This window comes from Lichenostomus cassidix, chromosome 5, assembly GCF_008360975.1.
Source record: "Lichenostomus cassidix isolate B80296 chromosome 5, HeHo_3.0, whole genome shotgun sequence".
NCBI classification, from domain to species: Eukaryota; Metazoa; Chordata; class Aves; order Passeriformes; family Meliphagidae; genus Lichenostomus; species Lichenostomus cassidix.
In genome coordinates, this window is record NC_139486.1 from 16,849,801 (window position 1) to 16,867,095 (window position 17,295).

At 44.7% G+C, this 17,295-nt stretch overlaps 2 protein-coding genes across 9 annotated transcripts in view; one reads left to right on the plus strand and one right to left on the minus strand.

The window, feature by feature from the left end:
* ZC3H14 (zinc finger CCCH-type containing 14) overlaps positions 1-17,295 on the minus strand; it is a 503,257-nt gene that overhangs the window by 36,308 nt on the left and 449,654 nt on the right. The gene's annotated exons all lie outside the window — the stretch shown is intronic.
* Positions 1-17,295, plus strand: part of FOXN3 (forkhead box N3) — a 209,453-nt gene that overhangs the window by 30,092 nt on the left and 162,066 nt on the right. For 6 of the 8 annotated variants that reach the window (XM_085061575.1, XM_085061580.1, XM_085061579.1 and 3 more), the window contains exon 2: positions 7,554-7,678. The exons of 1 other annotated variant lie outside the window; for it this stretch is intronic. The gene's annotated coding sequence lies outside the window, so the exon portion shown is untranslated. Of the gene's footprint in view, positions 1-7,553; positions 7,679-12,676; positions 12,723-17,295 lie in introns of all 8 variants that reach the window. One more of the 8 variants, XM_085061576.1, reaches the window with a different exon arrangement.

Genomic DNA, 17,295 nt, shown 5'->3' on the forward strand with positions numbered 1-17,295 from the left:
TGATGTAGATGGGAGTGTGTTAGATCTGCCTGGATGAGGGTTACTTGATGCTGAGATTGGCTGAAGGCTGAAGCTGCCATATGTCCTTCTCTTTCCTCAGCCTACAGATGAGGGAGGGGACAGGGAGAACTGGGCAGGAGTGGGTCTGTGATGGAAAAAGGGATCAGTATGTGAAGGCGTCTACAAGTAGTTAATGAAGACTCCTAAGAATAACATTTGATTCTCTTTGGGAAGCTGAGGATTACTGTGAAGTGTAGATGAGAAAAAACACGTCTGGAAGGAAAAAAAGTTGTTTTGCTGGAATTCCCTCTGGTGATTTAGAATATTTTGTGTTGGAAAAGACACTTTCCTCTGAGCTGTAGCTGAAACAAAAGGAAATACATGAAGAAGGTTAATCTATTTACTGAACTATATCAGCTGCCCTGTGAATGTGAGGCTTCATGGAGCTTTGAAGTCTCCACTGCCACCCTGCTGAAGGAGCTTGGGAGAGTTGGTTCTTCACTAACTTCTCATCGCTGTTGTCAGCCAGATTGGTTTTCAGATTGTGATAGCAAGAGTGAAATGCCATTTGTGAAAACAGTTAGTGAAAATTTGAACCAAACTGGTACCACAGACCATGTGCAGATTTTAATGCAAAAGAAAGGCCTGGAGCAGAAGTTTTTCCCATTCTTATGTCAGGCAGATTCGTGACTTTTCAATTTAATCTGCAATTTGTTTTATTTCTGACATAGAAATCTACTTCTTAACTTTAAATAAGACTTGTTTCTATATATATATTTTTTTTATATGTATATAACATATATGTATAAAGCATATGTAGTTATGAATAGAAATTAATACATACTTATTGTAAATATATATATGAAAAAATATGTAGTTGTTGTTCAACATAGCTTACTGGCACACAGAATTATATGCAGTCTTTGGAAACTGGATTTTTTGAAATGCTGCCGTCTCTTTGTTGAGTATTCAAAGAACATTGTAATTATTGCTGTCAATATATTTTAAATGCTCAGTGGAAAAAGTTACAAACATTTTTGTTAGAACATGTATTTGTTTGTAACCTGTTCAATACATCACCTATGTGTATGCCAGCTGGGTTCTTTTCAAAAATGTACTATTGAGAGGATCTATATATATATATATATGTATTTTAATAATTGTGATATCTTTCTATGCTGTTGTCACACTTTATAAGAGATCCAACCCCTCCATAATATCTTCTGGAAATATTTGGGAGACATAAGACTATCCTTTTTCTGGATATATTGGTAAAATTGCTCTTGGCTTCAGTTTGGGAATGCAAGTGATTTTTTTCAGTTCAAAGTAAACGTAGTTGTGCTTGCCAATGGTTACATCAACATGGCAGTGTTCATTTTGTCTGGAAGGTACTAAGCTGTGATGCCTTCATGTCTGAAACTGTGGCTCTGGCTCAGGTTTGGGTCCTGGGGATGGATGGCTGGGCAGATGGAGTCTGTGGCTGCTGGCAGCTCAGACAGGGAGCTTTGGGTCAAGAAGGTGTCTCCAGGGACTGTGTGCTTGCTGGCTTCTCCATGGAACAACCTGTGCTCATCTGATAATGCTGAAGGATGTGTGTGCCTCACTTGAGGTTTTGAGCATTTCAGAGTGTTGTTTTCAATGTTTGTGTTTCAACACAGGGCTGCAGGTTGGGAGGGAAGAGTAATTTTACAGGATATCCAGTCTCTGTGTGAACACCACCTCAAAGGAAGTCAAGGGTCGTGTTGGTGAAGCTGAGCCTTCCTCCTGGTTGGTGTGAGGTGCAGCTGTTGCAGGCTGCTTCCCTGCCTGTGCAGCCCCTTCCTGCTGGGGCATCAGCCACCACATGGGGTGCCTGGGCAAGTCCTTCTTCTGGTGAAGCCCAAATCAAAGTTAGGATCTGTAAGAAATCTCTTCTGGTTCCCCAGCCTCTGGGCCCATGCAGTCAGTGAGTTTGTCTGCTCAGTTTTGTTTTTATCTTTTCTGCTTCCTTTTTGAGAGCCAGGGTGGTGTGATTTTTTAGTGGGAGTGGGGGCTATCCAGCACCACAGGTCATTTGGCTGGTAGATTTTCCCTGCTCACTTAGAAAGTCAAGCTGGCACCTCTTGCAAAACACTTTTCCTACGTTAAAAATACTTAGCTATGCTTTTGTGCATTCTTTTGTGAAGAACTGTGTCCTTCACAGTTCTTCAGAGCAATCTCTGAACAAGGCTGAGAAACCCATCTCTGTGGTGGGCTGTTTCTCCCCTGAACTCTCCTTGGACTCTGTTAGGATCTCAAGGAGAAGGCTGTGGTGTTACATGGATGCATTAAAAGTGGCTAGTTTTTTGTTGGCTGTTCTGCTTAAATCTGTGGGCCTGTTGAAGGCTGAGGTAGCTAGAACTGCCTGTGTGTAGTTAGTGTGGTGAGGGCTGTGGGCAGGATATCTTTGGCCCCCGCCGGCCAGGCTGCGTCATCCTGCCGCAGCAAGCAGCCAGAGGGAGAGGAGAAACCTGAGATGCACAACATGTAAATACTCCATAAATACTAGGAATTTGGCAAGGAGGCAGCGGTGGCTTCCTCTCTCCCTGAAGATACCGCCATATGCCCAGAGATGAATCCAGTTATTTCAGCAGTGTTGGCAAAACTAGTTTGTGACTCCCCATTGCTCCCAGGCTGGCAGGAGCACTGCCCTGTCTTCTTAGGGCCAGGGCCTGCAGGGTGAGGAGGAGACCAGGGAAAAGCAACACCGTGGGACTAGCAGGACCTCCAGTGTGGCAGCGAGGGTATGGGGCAGGCAAGGCGGTGGAAAAGGCAGCTTCCTTGGGCAGAGGGCATCATTTAGGCAGTGCATCCTCATGCATGCCATCCCCTGACCTGGTTTTTGGGTGCAGGATTGAAGCCTGTGCAGGGGGTTGCGTGCTGGAGGCAGGACACACACCTGGGTGCCTCCTGCTCGTGCTCTGTGCTGGCTCCTTTGGGTTTTGAGATCTGATGGGATTGTGCCAAAATATGGAATAGCTGCAGGCAAATCACTGTTATGACATATTACTGCAATAAAATTACAAATTTATGGCAGTCAGAGATCTAGGCATGTGCCCATAATTTTTCCTTGCTTCTGTGTTTTGTCCAGTCAGATGGCACATGAACTTAACTGATCCATAGGAGAAAAAGATGATGCTGGCTGTGCTGCCCTTTTCTGCCTAGCACCTTGGGCCCTGGCATTCCACCCCGGAGGGTGGCACCACCAGGGGTCTGGGGCTGCCAAAACACAACGGGGGCTTTTGGGTGGGTTTGGACAGCAGGAAACAACTTACCACTGCAGCACTTCCTCTGAAAGATCTCATTTATCAGCTTGTGGCAAACCTTGGGCTCCTCGTCAGTGGTACCACTTTTCTAGCCCTGTTACTGCTACAAATGGAAGGTGCAAGGAGGGATTTGGGTTTGGGGCTTTTTGTGGGTTTTTTGTTTGTTTGTGTTGTTTTGTTTTTGTGGGTTGCGGGGGTTGTTTTGTTTTGGATTTGGTTTTTTTTTGTTTATTGTTTTTTTGTTTGTTATTTTGGGGTTTTTTTTCTTTTTTGGGTTTTTTTGTTTGTTTTGTTTGTTTGTTTTTCTTTTGTTTTGTTTTCTTCTCCATGGGAGGGGGAGATACTTCAGTATATAGAAATGTCAGGGTCAAGAATTCACATGCAGCTCCTGGTTCCACTCTTCTGTACATAGCCCTTCTCCCTCCACACCATCTGTCTGTTGAAATTAATGCTTTAATACCCTCTGCAGGGTAGCATTGCTGTTTATTTATTCCAATGTTTAAGTTTCTTTTCGACTTTTGGGATTAAGCTGGAGTGCCCAGGCATCATCGTGGACTGTGAAAATCCCAAGATAGCATGTCACAGGCTCTTGAAAAGGGGGAAAATGTGAAATGCTAGTTTTGCCTGTGTTTACCTTGGCTTGCTTTCCTAGCTGTGGCTCCTGGGGTAGGGGAAGGGACCAAGGCCCTAGTTCCTGTCGTCTGACCCAGAGCAGAGAACATTTGGTGTGCAACGCCCCAGAGTCCTGGTGGGTACCACCTTGCTGCTGCTCTGCTACTTGGAGCCCTTCCCTGCTGGCTGTACTCTGGAATTCAATCACAGTCTCCTTGGAATAACCTTGGAGCTGCTAGTCTTTGGACTTGTATGGCTTTTTTTCCCTTCAGAGGTAGCCAGAGCCTGAGACCACCCCACAGCAGTACTTCTTTAACAGGAGAAAGATTAGAAGCATCATAACCCAGTTAGTAATCCTGCATTTCTCATCTTTATCTGCCACAGGGAGCATCTCCCCGGGGTGGGCCCAGGGTTGTTTGGATCCCACCTGAACCTGCACCACATCCTGGGAAGCCTGTTCCAATCTATTGCCTTTCTTTGTTACATTCCATTTTCTGTATTGCTTGGGGGGTTGTTGTTTGGGTTCTATTTGACTCCAGTTTATCGTGTGACTCAGCACTGCTGTCTGTTTTGTTCTGCTGCTGGTTTCTGCCTTCCCCAAAACCTCCTGGTGCTTTCAGATGGTAACACCAAAGCATCTCACCCTAAATTCACGGCTGTGATCTCCCTACCAGCCACCACCCTCCTTTGCCTGCTGTGGTCTTCCTTGGCCATGCCAGCCCGTGGTGGAGACTGTTTACCTGAAGACAGCATGCTCATTAGCCAGTAATTGCCACATTAATTGCCTTGTTAAAAAGGCATGGTGTCAAACAGGGTTCACACAAACAAATTCCCCTGCTTACCCCACTAGCTTGGCTGCCCTGGCCCTCTGTGGGTGGCCACTTGGCTGCTGGGAACTCACCTCCTGCCATCAGTACCTGGAGATGGTACTTTCTTTCCTGGCTGTCCCGATAAGATATGTCCTTTTTATTTTGCATCCTGGAGCCTTTAATTACTCTCAACAAGTCCCTTTCACACTTGGAAAATCCTGTAGCAATTTCAGTTTGAATTGCTTTCTCTGAGGCTTTGGTTTAGATGAGTGCACCTGCTCTGGGGTTCCAGTGGTAATTGGGCTGTAATAGTTATGATCCTTTAAATGCACTTAAGGTACCATGAGCTTTAAGAACTGATAACGATGCAATCTGGCCTCTCAGCACCAGTTTTGTCTTGTCTCTGAGCTGAGCATTTTGGTTTAAATTGTATTGTTTTGCCATTTTTGAAGATTACAAATATTCACAGATTTTAGAACTTGGTTCTAAAATAAACTTGGATTTATTTAATCAAACGCTGCCTAGCACTCATGTACCCATCCCACAGATCTGGGTCCTGGGCTGTTCCTCATTTCCCACTTTGCCAAACCCCTGCTGAGCTCAGTGGGAGTTTTGCCAGAACAAGGCCCTAAAAAAGAAGTATGACTCATTTGAGCAGTTGTGCTCATTTGTGCACCAGTCCAGGCTCGCGTTAAAAGGATATTAAACAAAAAATACGAAAGGACCTACTTGTCTTGTCCTTGCCTAGAGCAAACATTTATCCTGGGACTGGTCCAGCAGGTTAAAGATGGCTTTTCCTCTGGTTCGTGTGTTACTTAGGATTTTGTGGTGTAGATACCATCCGAGCTTTTAAAGTTCTCTGCTGCCTGAATTCCCCTCTAAAGAGGCAGAATGGGGAGGAGGACAAAGAAAAGAGAGACATCTCTCTCAGGCACGTATAGTAGCAAGAGGTGTGCAGCCTGTAGCCTGCTGCTGCACTCAGAATTTCCAAAATTACCAGTTGTGAGTGCGATAATGAACTGAAAGTAAATATGGTTCAGTTTGCTGTGAATCATTCTTGGGGGGTTTAATTGGACTTGGATGAGCTGGCATTGTTGCAGTACAAGAATAGAGTTGTTTCAGAATTAGACAGGCATATCTGCTTGGCAGTGCTGAGCTGCAGCATCCCAATGGCTTTTCCAGTGGGGAAAACTTGCCCTCAGAGGGGCTTCCCAGGATTACTTGAGGAGGTCATCTGGGTGGGGAAGGAGCCAACAGCTCCCACAAGCCCCTAAGAGCTGGGAATTCACCTGCTGGTACCAAATGCTGTCTCCCCTCTTTGAATTGCCCTCAGATGAGCACTTTGAGTTAAGGTAGTCACCGTGAGATGGAAGGTTTTCCTTCACCAAAAAAGCCCTCTAAGCTCTCCTGGCAGGGAAAAGGGGCCGTGAAATTATAATAATGGTAACTGCTATAATGAGACGTTACAGTAAACAAAAATAAGCATTTTTGTGCTCTTCCTTCCAGCAGGAATTTAAATTCCCAAAGCAGAACCACCTGCTCAGAATAGCTCAGACAATGTGCTACATCCAGGCAAGGAAAACAGTATCCTCAGGAAAGTTATTGCAGTTTACCTCTGTGAGAGGTAGAGGTGTGGGTTGGTGCCCTAACCTGGTGTTTGACTGGTGTAGCTTGACTACCCTGGGATGTACAGAGAATTTGAATATGGGAAATGTCCTGTCCTGCAATGGGGAGACACAGAAATTGTGTATCGCTCTCTTTAAAGCCATGATCGTGATTATGGGATGAGGCAAAGAGATTTATATAAGCCATTCTCATTAATGCCAGTGGGAATTACTCAGAGCTATACAAGTGCATCACAGTAAGAAATGTGCCTTGGCAGCTCACTATTAATATTTGAAGATAGTGCAAGCAAAGTTTCCTTCTCTGAGTCAAGTGGGCAAAAATTAGAGATTTGGGGAGGGAGGGGATCAGGGAGGGAAAATTCTGTTTTTTTAGTCTTCAGAGAGGTTATAGAAAGGTGAACCATTCCTACATAGAGATCCTCAAATATAAGGAATTGCATATCTATGTGGCATGTTAATTGTTCCCTATAACTGCAGATATTTAGCTACTGTCTGCTGGTTACTGATGGGCAAGAGCACACCTCACTTTTTAGGAGCTGCTGACCATCTTTGCTGACCCACTCAGTGCTAGTGCTCACCATGGGGCAAGAAAGGCTGGTCCCATTGTGCTTGCAGTTACATGCTGTACTGAAACAGGATGGGGAGACTACAGGCAGCAGAAGCAAGGCATAAGCAAAATCTGAATTTGTGATTTCAGTCTAGTGAAATATCTCAAAGAGCTTCATTTGTTTGAAGCAGCCACTGAGATGGGTAGAAAGGACTGCATGTTTATGTGAGGCTCAGTGAAAGGCAGACATTGACCTCTATTTGATGTTTCTGAGTTAGTCATCATTCCTGTGTTTGGTTTGTATCAGTAACAACCTTTCAAGTTTGTTTCTTCATATTTTGGGGGTTTTTTGGCTCAATTTGGCATGAAGTTTCAGTCTTAAAATGTGAGTTCCAGCAGGAAGTGTTATTTATGGGTCCTGTCCTGCAATTTACCCAGTACAGCCATGCAGCCTTCATGTCCAATTCACCCTCCTTCCGTGGATGGCAGGGCTGGGGCTGCAGCTGGTAGCAGTGTGGCACTGTGGTGTTTGCCCAATCCCTGTAAGAACTGTGGCTAATTGCTGCCGTGCTGTTTAAAATAATTTTCTTTATTATTCTTAGCATTATTTACATATTTTTGTATGGAAACCCATTCCACTTAAACAAGGTAAAGTAAAATTTACTATTCCTGACAGATGTTGGCAGCTTTGGAACGATGCAGGACATGCTGATTGCCTCCGTGCAGTGCCACTGGCTTGGAAGAAGGTTCACCAAAGCAGAGGAGTCCTGCTGCTTACCCTGCGGATGATAAATGCCAGAGGTAACCTTTATAACAGCACGTTTCGGGTGACAATCCAGCCCGAAGCCCAGGGTTCCCTGCTGACAGGTCTTTGCTCATGGCTGCACAAGTTGACTTTCATCAGTTTTCACATTCCCAGCAACTGAACCGGTGAGGTAGAAGTGGTGCTATGGATGGCTTGATGCAAAACACCTTCAGGATTTTTATTGAAAAGTCCAGGGTTTTGGAGATCATCAGCTGCTACATATTAACACTGAGGATGGTTGTGTGTTTCCTCGAGTTGAAAGCAGAGGATGAAACTAGAGGACAGCCACAGAGAAAGCACATTTCTCTATTTTAGCTGAGCAGTGGCCAAATCCTGACCCAGTGTCTATACCTCTTATCATTCCTATGTGGCAGGAACTCTGATAGGGTTTAGCAGCACAATGGTACGTGCTGTTTTGATACTTCAGCGGAGATAACTGAATGCCTAAATAAATCCTGTTTGATGCTTAAATAAGGATTTCATCCTGCTGTGGCTGTAGGCAGATACCAAACAGAGTTTATAATTCACTGTCCAAGAATTCGATCCTTTCTTTCACTTGTTTTGCATTCCAACTTGCAGTGTTTTAACTAGGTAGAAATTATGGAAAGGAAATGAAGAGCACAGTCACATAATAGTCATACAGAATAAAGTTAGCAGGTAATTATGTGTCGGAAACCATGGATCTAAGAAGTTCCAGTTATTTCCTTAATACTGCTGTTAATTGGATGTTAAAAAGTAGAAATTCTTGAATGTTCACTGGTTTCCTGTTACTAAAAACCAGTCAGATGATGTGAGGGTGCATGTCTCCCGTGCCTTGCTATGTGGCAGCAGTTCCAGGGTAAAACTCCCCAGACACCCTCCACTGTTACCAGCTCTGCTGCCTAACAGCTGTTAGCACAGCTAGGCCCAGCCAGGAGCACCACACTTCTATGGCCAGAGCAGCTTTTAGACTACAGCTAAAACTTCTGCTACAATTACTCCTTCTCCTCCTTCTAGTTCGAGTGACTGAGGCTGAGGCTGGCTGCAGGATGGGTAAGGCTGCAGGAGGCTGGCTGCAGTGTCCTTCCCTCCTGAGTGCAGTCATGGGCCAGCAGTGGGAGCTGGGGACAGCTGTGAGCACCAGGGAGAGAGCCCAGGTGAGGGCAGCTGGGTTGCTGGAAAGGGAAGAAGATATTTTTGTTCCAGCAGCTAAAACCCTTTTGTATTTTGGTTTCTCTCAGCAGCTATTTATCCAAAACATTTGGGAGAAAAGCTGTCTCTTTATTAAATATTTAACACCCTTGCCTTCAGCTGTGGGCTGAGAAAGCTCCCAATCCACATGTGAGTCACCAAGAACTCCTCTGACAGAAGCAGAGGAATTCCAGACTGGAGATTGCTAGAGGAAAAAAAAAAGGTTTACTGATTTGGAAAAAGTCCAAAATGGTTCACATCTCTTCTATATCCTGAAACGAGCACAGCAGTCTGTCTGGTGTGTATGTGGACAAGGAGTCACAGAGTCCCAGATCTGAAGTGGAGAAGCTCTCATTATGCTAGGGAGCATCACACCCTATATAATACAGATGAGAAGTACATCCAGTAACTGGTCTTTTATTAAATGCTGTCTGCATTTGGATCCTGGCATGTCGGAGGTGACAAGATGTAGATCACTGCTTCCCTTAGTAGTTTGTTCCATTGGTGAATTAGTGCCAGTTTTAATCAGTTCAGCTTTCACCTCCAGACAGCCACTAGCACACATCTCTCTGCAAAGCCAAGAGATCCATGATTTGGTGGTGCCCCTGTCTCTGGGGATGACAGTCTGGGATTTGTGTTCAGAGAGCAGGAGTGCAGGCTCCTGCAAAAAGAGCGTATGGTACCAAATGGTGCGATAAGAATGAGCTGTGATAACAAAAAAGGTCACAGCTATCCTAGCAGTGCTGGTGGTGAGCACTGTGCTTACATGTGCCATGCAGGCATGGAGCGTGTGATCGACTCTGCTTTTTATTTCTCTTGAAGTGACAGGAACTGAATGAATAAAATAAGATGAAACTCTTTTGGCACGTTTCTCCCTTTGGCCAAATTATTTTATCAACATCCCAATGAATTTTTCAGCTGCAGAGATATGTGTCAATCTCTGTCCCATAGCCAATTACAGAGGCATCTCCAGCAGTGGTTTTACACTTCTTTCCACTGTGGACCACTTAAAAATTTTTACTGGTGATGTGAGTTCCTCATATAGCAGACTTATACTTCCTGACAAGAGGTTTACATCTCCCATTACTATTTGCAGATACTTAAATGGGGTTCACAGTATGTAACAATATTTTCACTGGTTGAAACCATTGGCCTGTGACACAGGTAGTTTCTGTGCACTCTGAGATCACTGCTACAGGGAAGACACAGACACCAAATGTTTTTTTAGGCCATGTGCTATAAGCAACTTTAAAGCATTACTTTAAAGCAACTTCATGTAGCTTATGTGCCTGATTCTGATTTCAAAACAATGTTTCTATATTGTCTTGCTTTGAGCTTATTCCTGATTTAAGACTATGACAGGTAGATGCTTTTTCTTCTGGCTGTTGAGCTTAGAAGTGCAAACCTTGTAGCCTCACCACCTAGTCCTGCATGGTGCCTATTGGAAGGTGAGGGGTGACACCAGTAGCATGTGTTAATAACATATCCTCAGTTGAGCAGCACTGACTGGCCAGCATATTCTGGTACAAGTCATTTGGTTCCCTTGACCAGGACCTCTGCTGTGTGCAGGTGGGACCTGCACAGCTACCTTTTGTGTGCACCTGCCTTTTGGGTAGAAAAGTTTCATGGATAAGACTCTTTCTGTAGCTGGCCTGTGCTGTGTCCCCCTATCTGGGAGGAGTAAATGAGGTTATTAAAACTCAGTTTGAACATTAAAGACTGAAATCAGTCAGATTTGATGGGCATTCTGCAAATAACTGGAGACAAGATGATCAGGAGATGGTTTGTACTAGTATTATGGGAAATATTAAGGCCCCTTTTTAAAACTCGTTGACCAGATGTGCTGCAATGTGTACCTGGATGAGCATATGTGTAAGGACTCCTTACCTGGAGGAGCTGGTGTGGCCATCCACCTGTGCCTGAGCTGGCTGGTATAGCTGGCAACCCCATTCCCTGCCCATTGCTCAGATTGCCCAATACTGCAGTTGCCAGCTCTTTGATGAAAGGCGGGTTCACGTATCAGATTGCTGAGCATTAGGGATAGGGGATTAGATTTGCAGTGTAATCTTTCTGTAACATGCCTCTTGATCCAGACACTGTGCTTTATAGAAGAGCTCTTTTCTCTCTGACATTGTGGAGGCCTGCTCAGGGACAGCTATCTTCTACCTTCATTTGGAGATAGTAAGGCTGCTACTGACCTGATGTTCGTGAAGGTCACAGCTGCACCAGGCAAAATTAGTTCTGTGCAGGACAGTTAAGTAGATTGGATTTTCTCAGTTGTAGCTGATTTGCTTTCATCTGGGTTCCTCTTGCAAAACCATTTAAAGTCCATTCCCCTCTGCCCCCCACTGCCTATTTATGGGGAAAGATTGGAAGGGGGATATTCCTGCCTGGGCTCCAATTCTCCTTCAAGCCCTATTCTCATATCTTTCCAGGAAAGCATCTACAGAGGCTAGGGCAGGCTGTGTAATCACTCTGGAGCCTTGAGTTGTATTTCATCCCATCACAAATGTTGTAGGGCCAGTCGGGATGGTCTTCCCCTGTGCCAGCTGACTGTAGCTTTTCACTGTCTGCTTTGTGTCCAAAACCCTGCTGGGATCCTTCTGCAGATTCCTGGTAATGTTGCTGCAATTGTAACTGAGCCTCTTTCCAGTCCAGCTTTTTTCTGGAGCCTGATGAAGCCAGTTAATTTGGGTCAAAATGCATCAAAGTCCATGTCTTCTAATCAAGAAAGAAAATTTCTGAATTGAGTACCAGGATTGGCCAGTTAAGTCTGGCACTAGGAAACCTGTCAGCTACCTGGCTGTGCTGGCAAAACATGACATATGGTTGTGCGTGGGAAGGCTGTTCCTCATGAGCATGGTGAGGTACAAGAGGGAAAGTGATTTTCACCCAACAGCATTTTCCTTCACTGACTTTGCCAATGGGATGTAATTATGGAGGATCTTTGCCTGCTGCCTCGGGTTGCAAAGCAACCACCAATGGAAAAGACCTCTTGTTTCTAGGCATCCTCCAGTTTTCAATCCCTTTTATTGTAAGGTGTGGTGAAACCTGAAATCTGCAGAAATTGTTGCCTGGTGCATTTGGGAAGAGATAACTGGAGGTTGTGGCAGACAACTGATGGAGTGAGGGCTCTGTGACACTGGTGATAGACTGTGTGGTCCCAGTGCATCTCCACAGTGTGAATGGGGAAAATTCATAGGTAGATTTGCTTGAGGGCCTGGCAGGGGCATGTGGTATGTGAAGGGGATATTTCCTTCTTTCCAAAGTCACTTTCAGCCTATCAAAAATCTCTGCTGCCTGGGACTATATGGAAAAAGGGAGTATGGAGATAATTGAAGTAAAGGAGAGCTGTTCTGTGGTTTGTTCCCACCTCCCCAAAACTGTAGCTGATCAGAGTTTAAAGACGAGCCTTAATTGCTCCCAGAGCTTCATGTCTCTTCTCTCTGGATACTAGCACAGTGATGGCAGCACTTCTGGGTTCTGAGGAGTAGGGTCCAGCCTGGCTGGGGGAACTGAGAGGGCCATGGAAAGCAGGTCTGTCTCCCAGTTCAGGTGTGCCAAGCAGGTCTCTGACCTGGTTGCTCTGATCAGCTGTATTAACACAGAGCCTAACTCTGGGACTGTGGCATTCTGCAAACTGGCCTGGAACTGATGCTGGAATGTCCTAGTCTAGAAACTGTTGGAAAAGAGAAGCACTAAACCAAGATTTTTGTATTTTGTTTTCTTTTCTAAAAGCTTTGGTAACTACCATTGTCCTCTATTGCACTGAAAACATGCAATAATCCCCATTTGTCTTTGGCATTTTCTCTTTCTTTTTATAGGCATCTCCTTTGATGTTGTGACAGTATGTCCTATACTGGATTACAGGTATAAATATTGCTTTGGGGTTGGGCTCTTTAGTCAACATGCATTTGGGAAAGGTGTTAGCAACTGTTAGTGTGCAGCATGTGAACATTCAGTAGTTAGAAATATCAGCATCCTTTATGTCTGACTTTCAGAATAAGTCTGAGGCATGAAGATTTTAGGTTTTCTATTCAGACAGTATTACGTTAGGAATATGAAGTATTTGACAGTTCTCTTATATTTACTCTTTCAGTGTCAAAATGTGTCACATCTGGTATTAATTGGTGGAAAATTATGGCTCTAATTTACCAATTTGATTGTCTGGGAAAATTGAGGAGAGTGTAACATAATAAATGAATGCCTATTAATCTTTAAAATTTGTCTGTTTACTGTCTGCTAAAATGGCCTATTATGTGGTGCTGTAAACAGCTTTCCAGAAGTATTGTTATTGGTGGAGAGGAGTTACTACCTGGGAGGATCATGGCCAAAATGTTTCAGAGTTGCTGAGGGGAGGATGTGGCCTGGAGAAGTCTGAGGACCAGTGATGGCTTAGACACCCACCTGAGGAAGGGTCTCCTCCAGGGAGTAAGGAGGCTGCTGTTGGTTGATAACCCTGTGGGGTTGCAGGCACAGCATCCCCATTGCCATGTGTGTGCCTGTCCTGCACTTTCCTGGGTGTGGGGCAGGAGGGGCAGCTCTTGGACATGGCCTTTGCTCTTCTCTTTCCCTTCCCCTGGGGCTGTTACCCTCATGTGGGTTTCTTACCAGGGCACAGGCCACCTCTTCATTGATGCCCACCACAAATAAGCATATTTGTCCACTGTAATTGTTTTAATCTTTATTAATGAATATTAATTTCCAACCAGAGCTCTCCAAAAGCCCTGATTTTTTCAAACTTGCCAACACAGGAGCACAGGCAAAAGAAGTTGGGTTGTTCTTCCTGGGATTGCAAATGAGAGTTTGTCTCACAGGCAGTGTGTGGATCAAACCCAGAGCACAGATGCACTTTGGCAAGGCACTGTCACTCTGTCCTGACAACCCCAGCTCTAACGAGACAAGCCTCCACTGCCTTTGCAACCGACAGGCAGGCAGAGCAGAGGAAGCTGGTGGCAGCACACTGTTACTTGGGCACTGTATGTGGATGCTGACAGGCTCAGTAGCTTTTCTATCAAAAGACACCCATGTGTTTGTGAAAATACATTTTTGGAGAATCAAATACCAGGTGCTTATTTTAGTAGCAGAAAGCCCTGGAACATGCCAACTCTGGAATAAGCTGATTCTGAAAGCTGACATATTCTGTATGATTATTCCAGTATACACCATCTGTCAGTAGCATATCCAAATATTTATGTATTTTGATTATTATAACTGTTACGAGGGTACTGAAGCTCATAAATAATTTCATTTTCAGCAATCATTTTATTGCTCTTCCGTGGTTTGATAATGACATTTTGCATGTGCCTGTTCAGCCTCTGACACAAGGAAGAGTCACAGCATGGCTATGCCAGTGACAGCCTTCTCAAAAAGAGCCTGTGGCTGGGGGATGCCTGAGCCCGTGTCCTCCCTGGGTCTGTGCCAGTTCCCTCTCCCTTCATCTCCTTGGGCTTCAGACTGCTCTGCGCTTTCATTCAACTCCATCCTGCCTTGTCAAGTGACTGCGCTTAGATTGGCAAATGATATAATGTGACTAATTATGTTTAATGCAGATAATGTCTTATAATCAAAATAAAGAGTGGATTGCAAACAGATCCTTAAAGGGCACCAGGCGTAGAATTGACGCTGTATTTATTACCGATAACATCACTGAAGTGCTAACAGCTGCTCAGCTCCAGCAAGTGCGGCCCCTTTGCAGAGTTTTCCAGAAGAAGGGCTAAGTGTATCAGAAGCACATTACTGCTGATAATAGTAATTAGTTCAGCAGAGCTCAAAATGTTTTGTAAAATATTATTATCCTGATTTTGCTACTCTGCAAACCGTGGCAGAGAAACAGCCTCCTTGGCTCAGAGGAGTCCCTGCTGGCTGTGGGATGGCCCTGGCTCTGGTGCAGGGCTGCTGCCCTCTCCTTGGACTGTGCTGCTCTCTCCAGCTGACTCTAGAAATCTAAGGGATGTGCCTTCTCTATCTGCCTTCATTTTCACCAGCGTTAGCAAAGAGACTTCAGTAGATGGAGAAATGCACTGATGTGGAAGTAGATTTGGGTGTTAGATTTTTGAAAAGCCATTGTTAAGCTGAAAAAGGAAACCACAAGCTGTAAAGGTTGACAAAGCTCCTCTGTAAGGGACTCTGACTCTGCTGTGTACATTTGTTTTCGCTTGCTTACTAAAGGGATAAAGTGCAATCTAAGTTTCAGAGAGAGATGGCTGATTAATCTGTCTGCCAGGTACATATGGAAATAAATTAGCAAATGGTGCATCTGGGATTAGACTACAGCAGAGATGATAAATTATTGCCATCTTCCATGGCTGTATTACTGAAGCTTCACTGGGTTCCCGGTACTCAGTTACTTGCTATTCACATGGTATTACCGTGGCTGTGGGATGGAAAGCCTCTGTATTTGATGCAATTTTCTGTGATGTGCTAGTTTGAGAACAGATCTGGCCAGACCCATAAGAATATGCTGTATACATAGATTAACTAAACGCAGAGATTTGATTTGGTTCTTCTGCTCTGCATGAAATTCTGCTCATTTCTCAGGACAGGAATGCTCAGGAAGGAGAAAGGCAAGGACCTGCAAGAGGTTTTTCCACTATCTGCAGTCACCCTCCACCCTTTATCCCAAATAGCAGAGTTATCTAGGCTAACACAAAGTTGTGAGGCACTGGAAGAGAGCATTCTCTGGCCTAAACCTCTCCCACACCCCTGGCTTGACCCAGATGTAGTTCCAGATTGCACAACTCCAGTTTATCTCCAAGATCAAGAGTGAGATGAAACACCACAAGGGCAGGTGGTGTTTGCATTGAATGCTGATACAGACTTCTCAGCTGTGTCTCTGCTTCTGCTGCATTTTTCATGTCTGTTCAAACTGATGTATCACTGATGGGCTGGCAGCTGAGACATACCAGCAATGCCTACAACAGGACATGCAAGTGGAGTAAGTGTGACAGCAGACACGTGGTGTGCTGCCTTGCTGGAGGAAGAAAGGGTCATGCAGAAGTTCTCATCAAGTCTATGGCATGTAACAGCTGTAGTGCAGAGGTGCCAGATCCCGTGGCACACCAGGGAGCCGCGGGAGTTGTGGCAGCGTTGCTGGAAAAGCCACAGCTGGGCTTTTATCAGGGAGTTTGCAGCCAGATTTGTAGACCTGGTGTCCGCAGGTCGACCTGGCTGTGCCTGCCAGGTCACTCAAAACCAGTGCCCATGTAGGGAGCTCTGCTGGGGACTGCTCCTGCAGGCTGACTCTGGGCAGAGGGTGGAGATGAGCAGGACAGGATGCTTGTAGAGCTGCTGGGTGCTGGTTGTTGTTCAGCTCCCAGCTGTGGTACTAGCGAGTGGATGTGAGCCTGGCCCAGGGCACAGCCAGCCATAGGATTGCTCCACTGTGCCTCCAGGCTGGGCAAGGTGAAGGGCTGGGCTTGAGGGACAGTTACTGGGTGACTGTGGCTGCTGGTTTTCTTCTCCAGTCGCTCCTTGTGCTCCGTGAGTCAAGCACAATTAGGATGTGTGTGTTTGTAATTGAGTAATGCTAATGAGAGCAGTGCCTTTCGTTACAAGATGCATGGATGGGTGCTGAGCTGTAAATCTGAGCTAGCGAGGACTCTGAGAGCTCTGTTCAATTAATCCAAACACAGAAATATTTGCTAGAAATAGATTTCCTTTCCAGTGACTTTATTTGCAAATTTTGGTTAACAACAACAGTTTACTCCTAATATAATCGTGTCAAGCAGCAAGTGGGACTTCGTGTCGTTCCTGGCCTTTCCCACAAAGTGTTTTGAGCAGAATGCAGAGTGAGTCAAAGGAAGCACTGGCTGATGGATGAACAGATTGCAGCACAGTCATCTATTCTATTGCGCACTTCCAGGGAAACCCCAGCAAATTAGATGCACAGCTTTTAACTATACAGAGAAAGCTAAAGAAATTACATTATGAATGAAAAAATTAGGTAGAAATGTCTACTGTCTCATAAGCAATCCAGGAATAACTCCCTCTAAAGTATTCTGGTTTATGCACACATTTTATTTGTGCTCTGGGAGCAAAATAAAGTTGCTAAAATAAAACATTCTAATAATGATTTATGTAAATTTATTTGAACAAAGCAGTAATGTACTTGCCTATAGCAAGTTGTGTGGAATGTGAAATGGTATTTACGAATTGCTTCTCTCTATATGAAGACAATAGATGATACGAGAAGCTACATAAAGAAAGCATAATTTTTTACTCAAAATGGACTCTGATGCCATGTCTAGTGAGCAGGAAAGCCAGTCAAACAGATTGCTGAGTGTCTGATAAAATAATCTCTAGCTTGATTTTCCTAGGCTATTTATAGCACGTGTTTAATTTAAAATTTAGGTATGTGCTGCAGATGACCCTAACAATCATACCAGGGCCATGTATGATAATACAAATTGTTTGCCTCACGTTGCACATATGCCAAAACCTC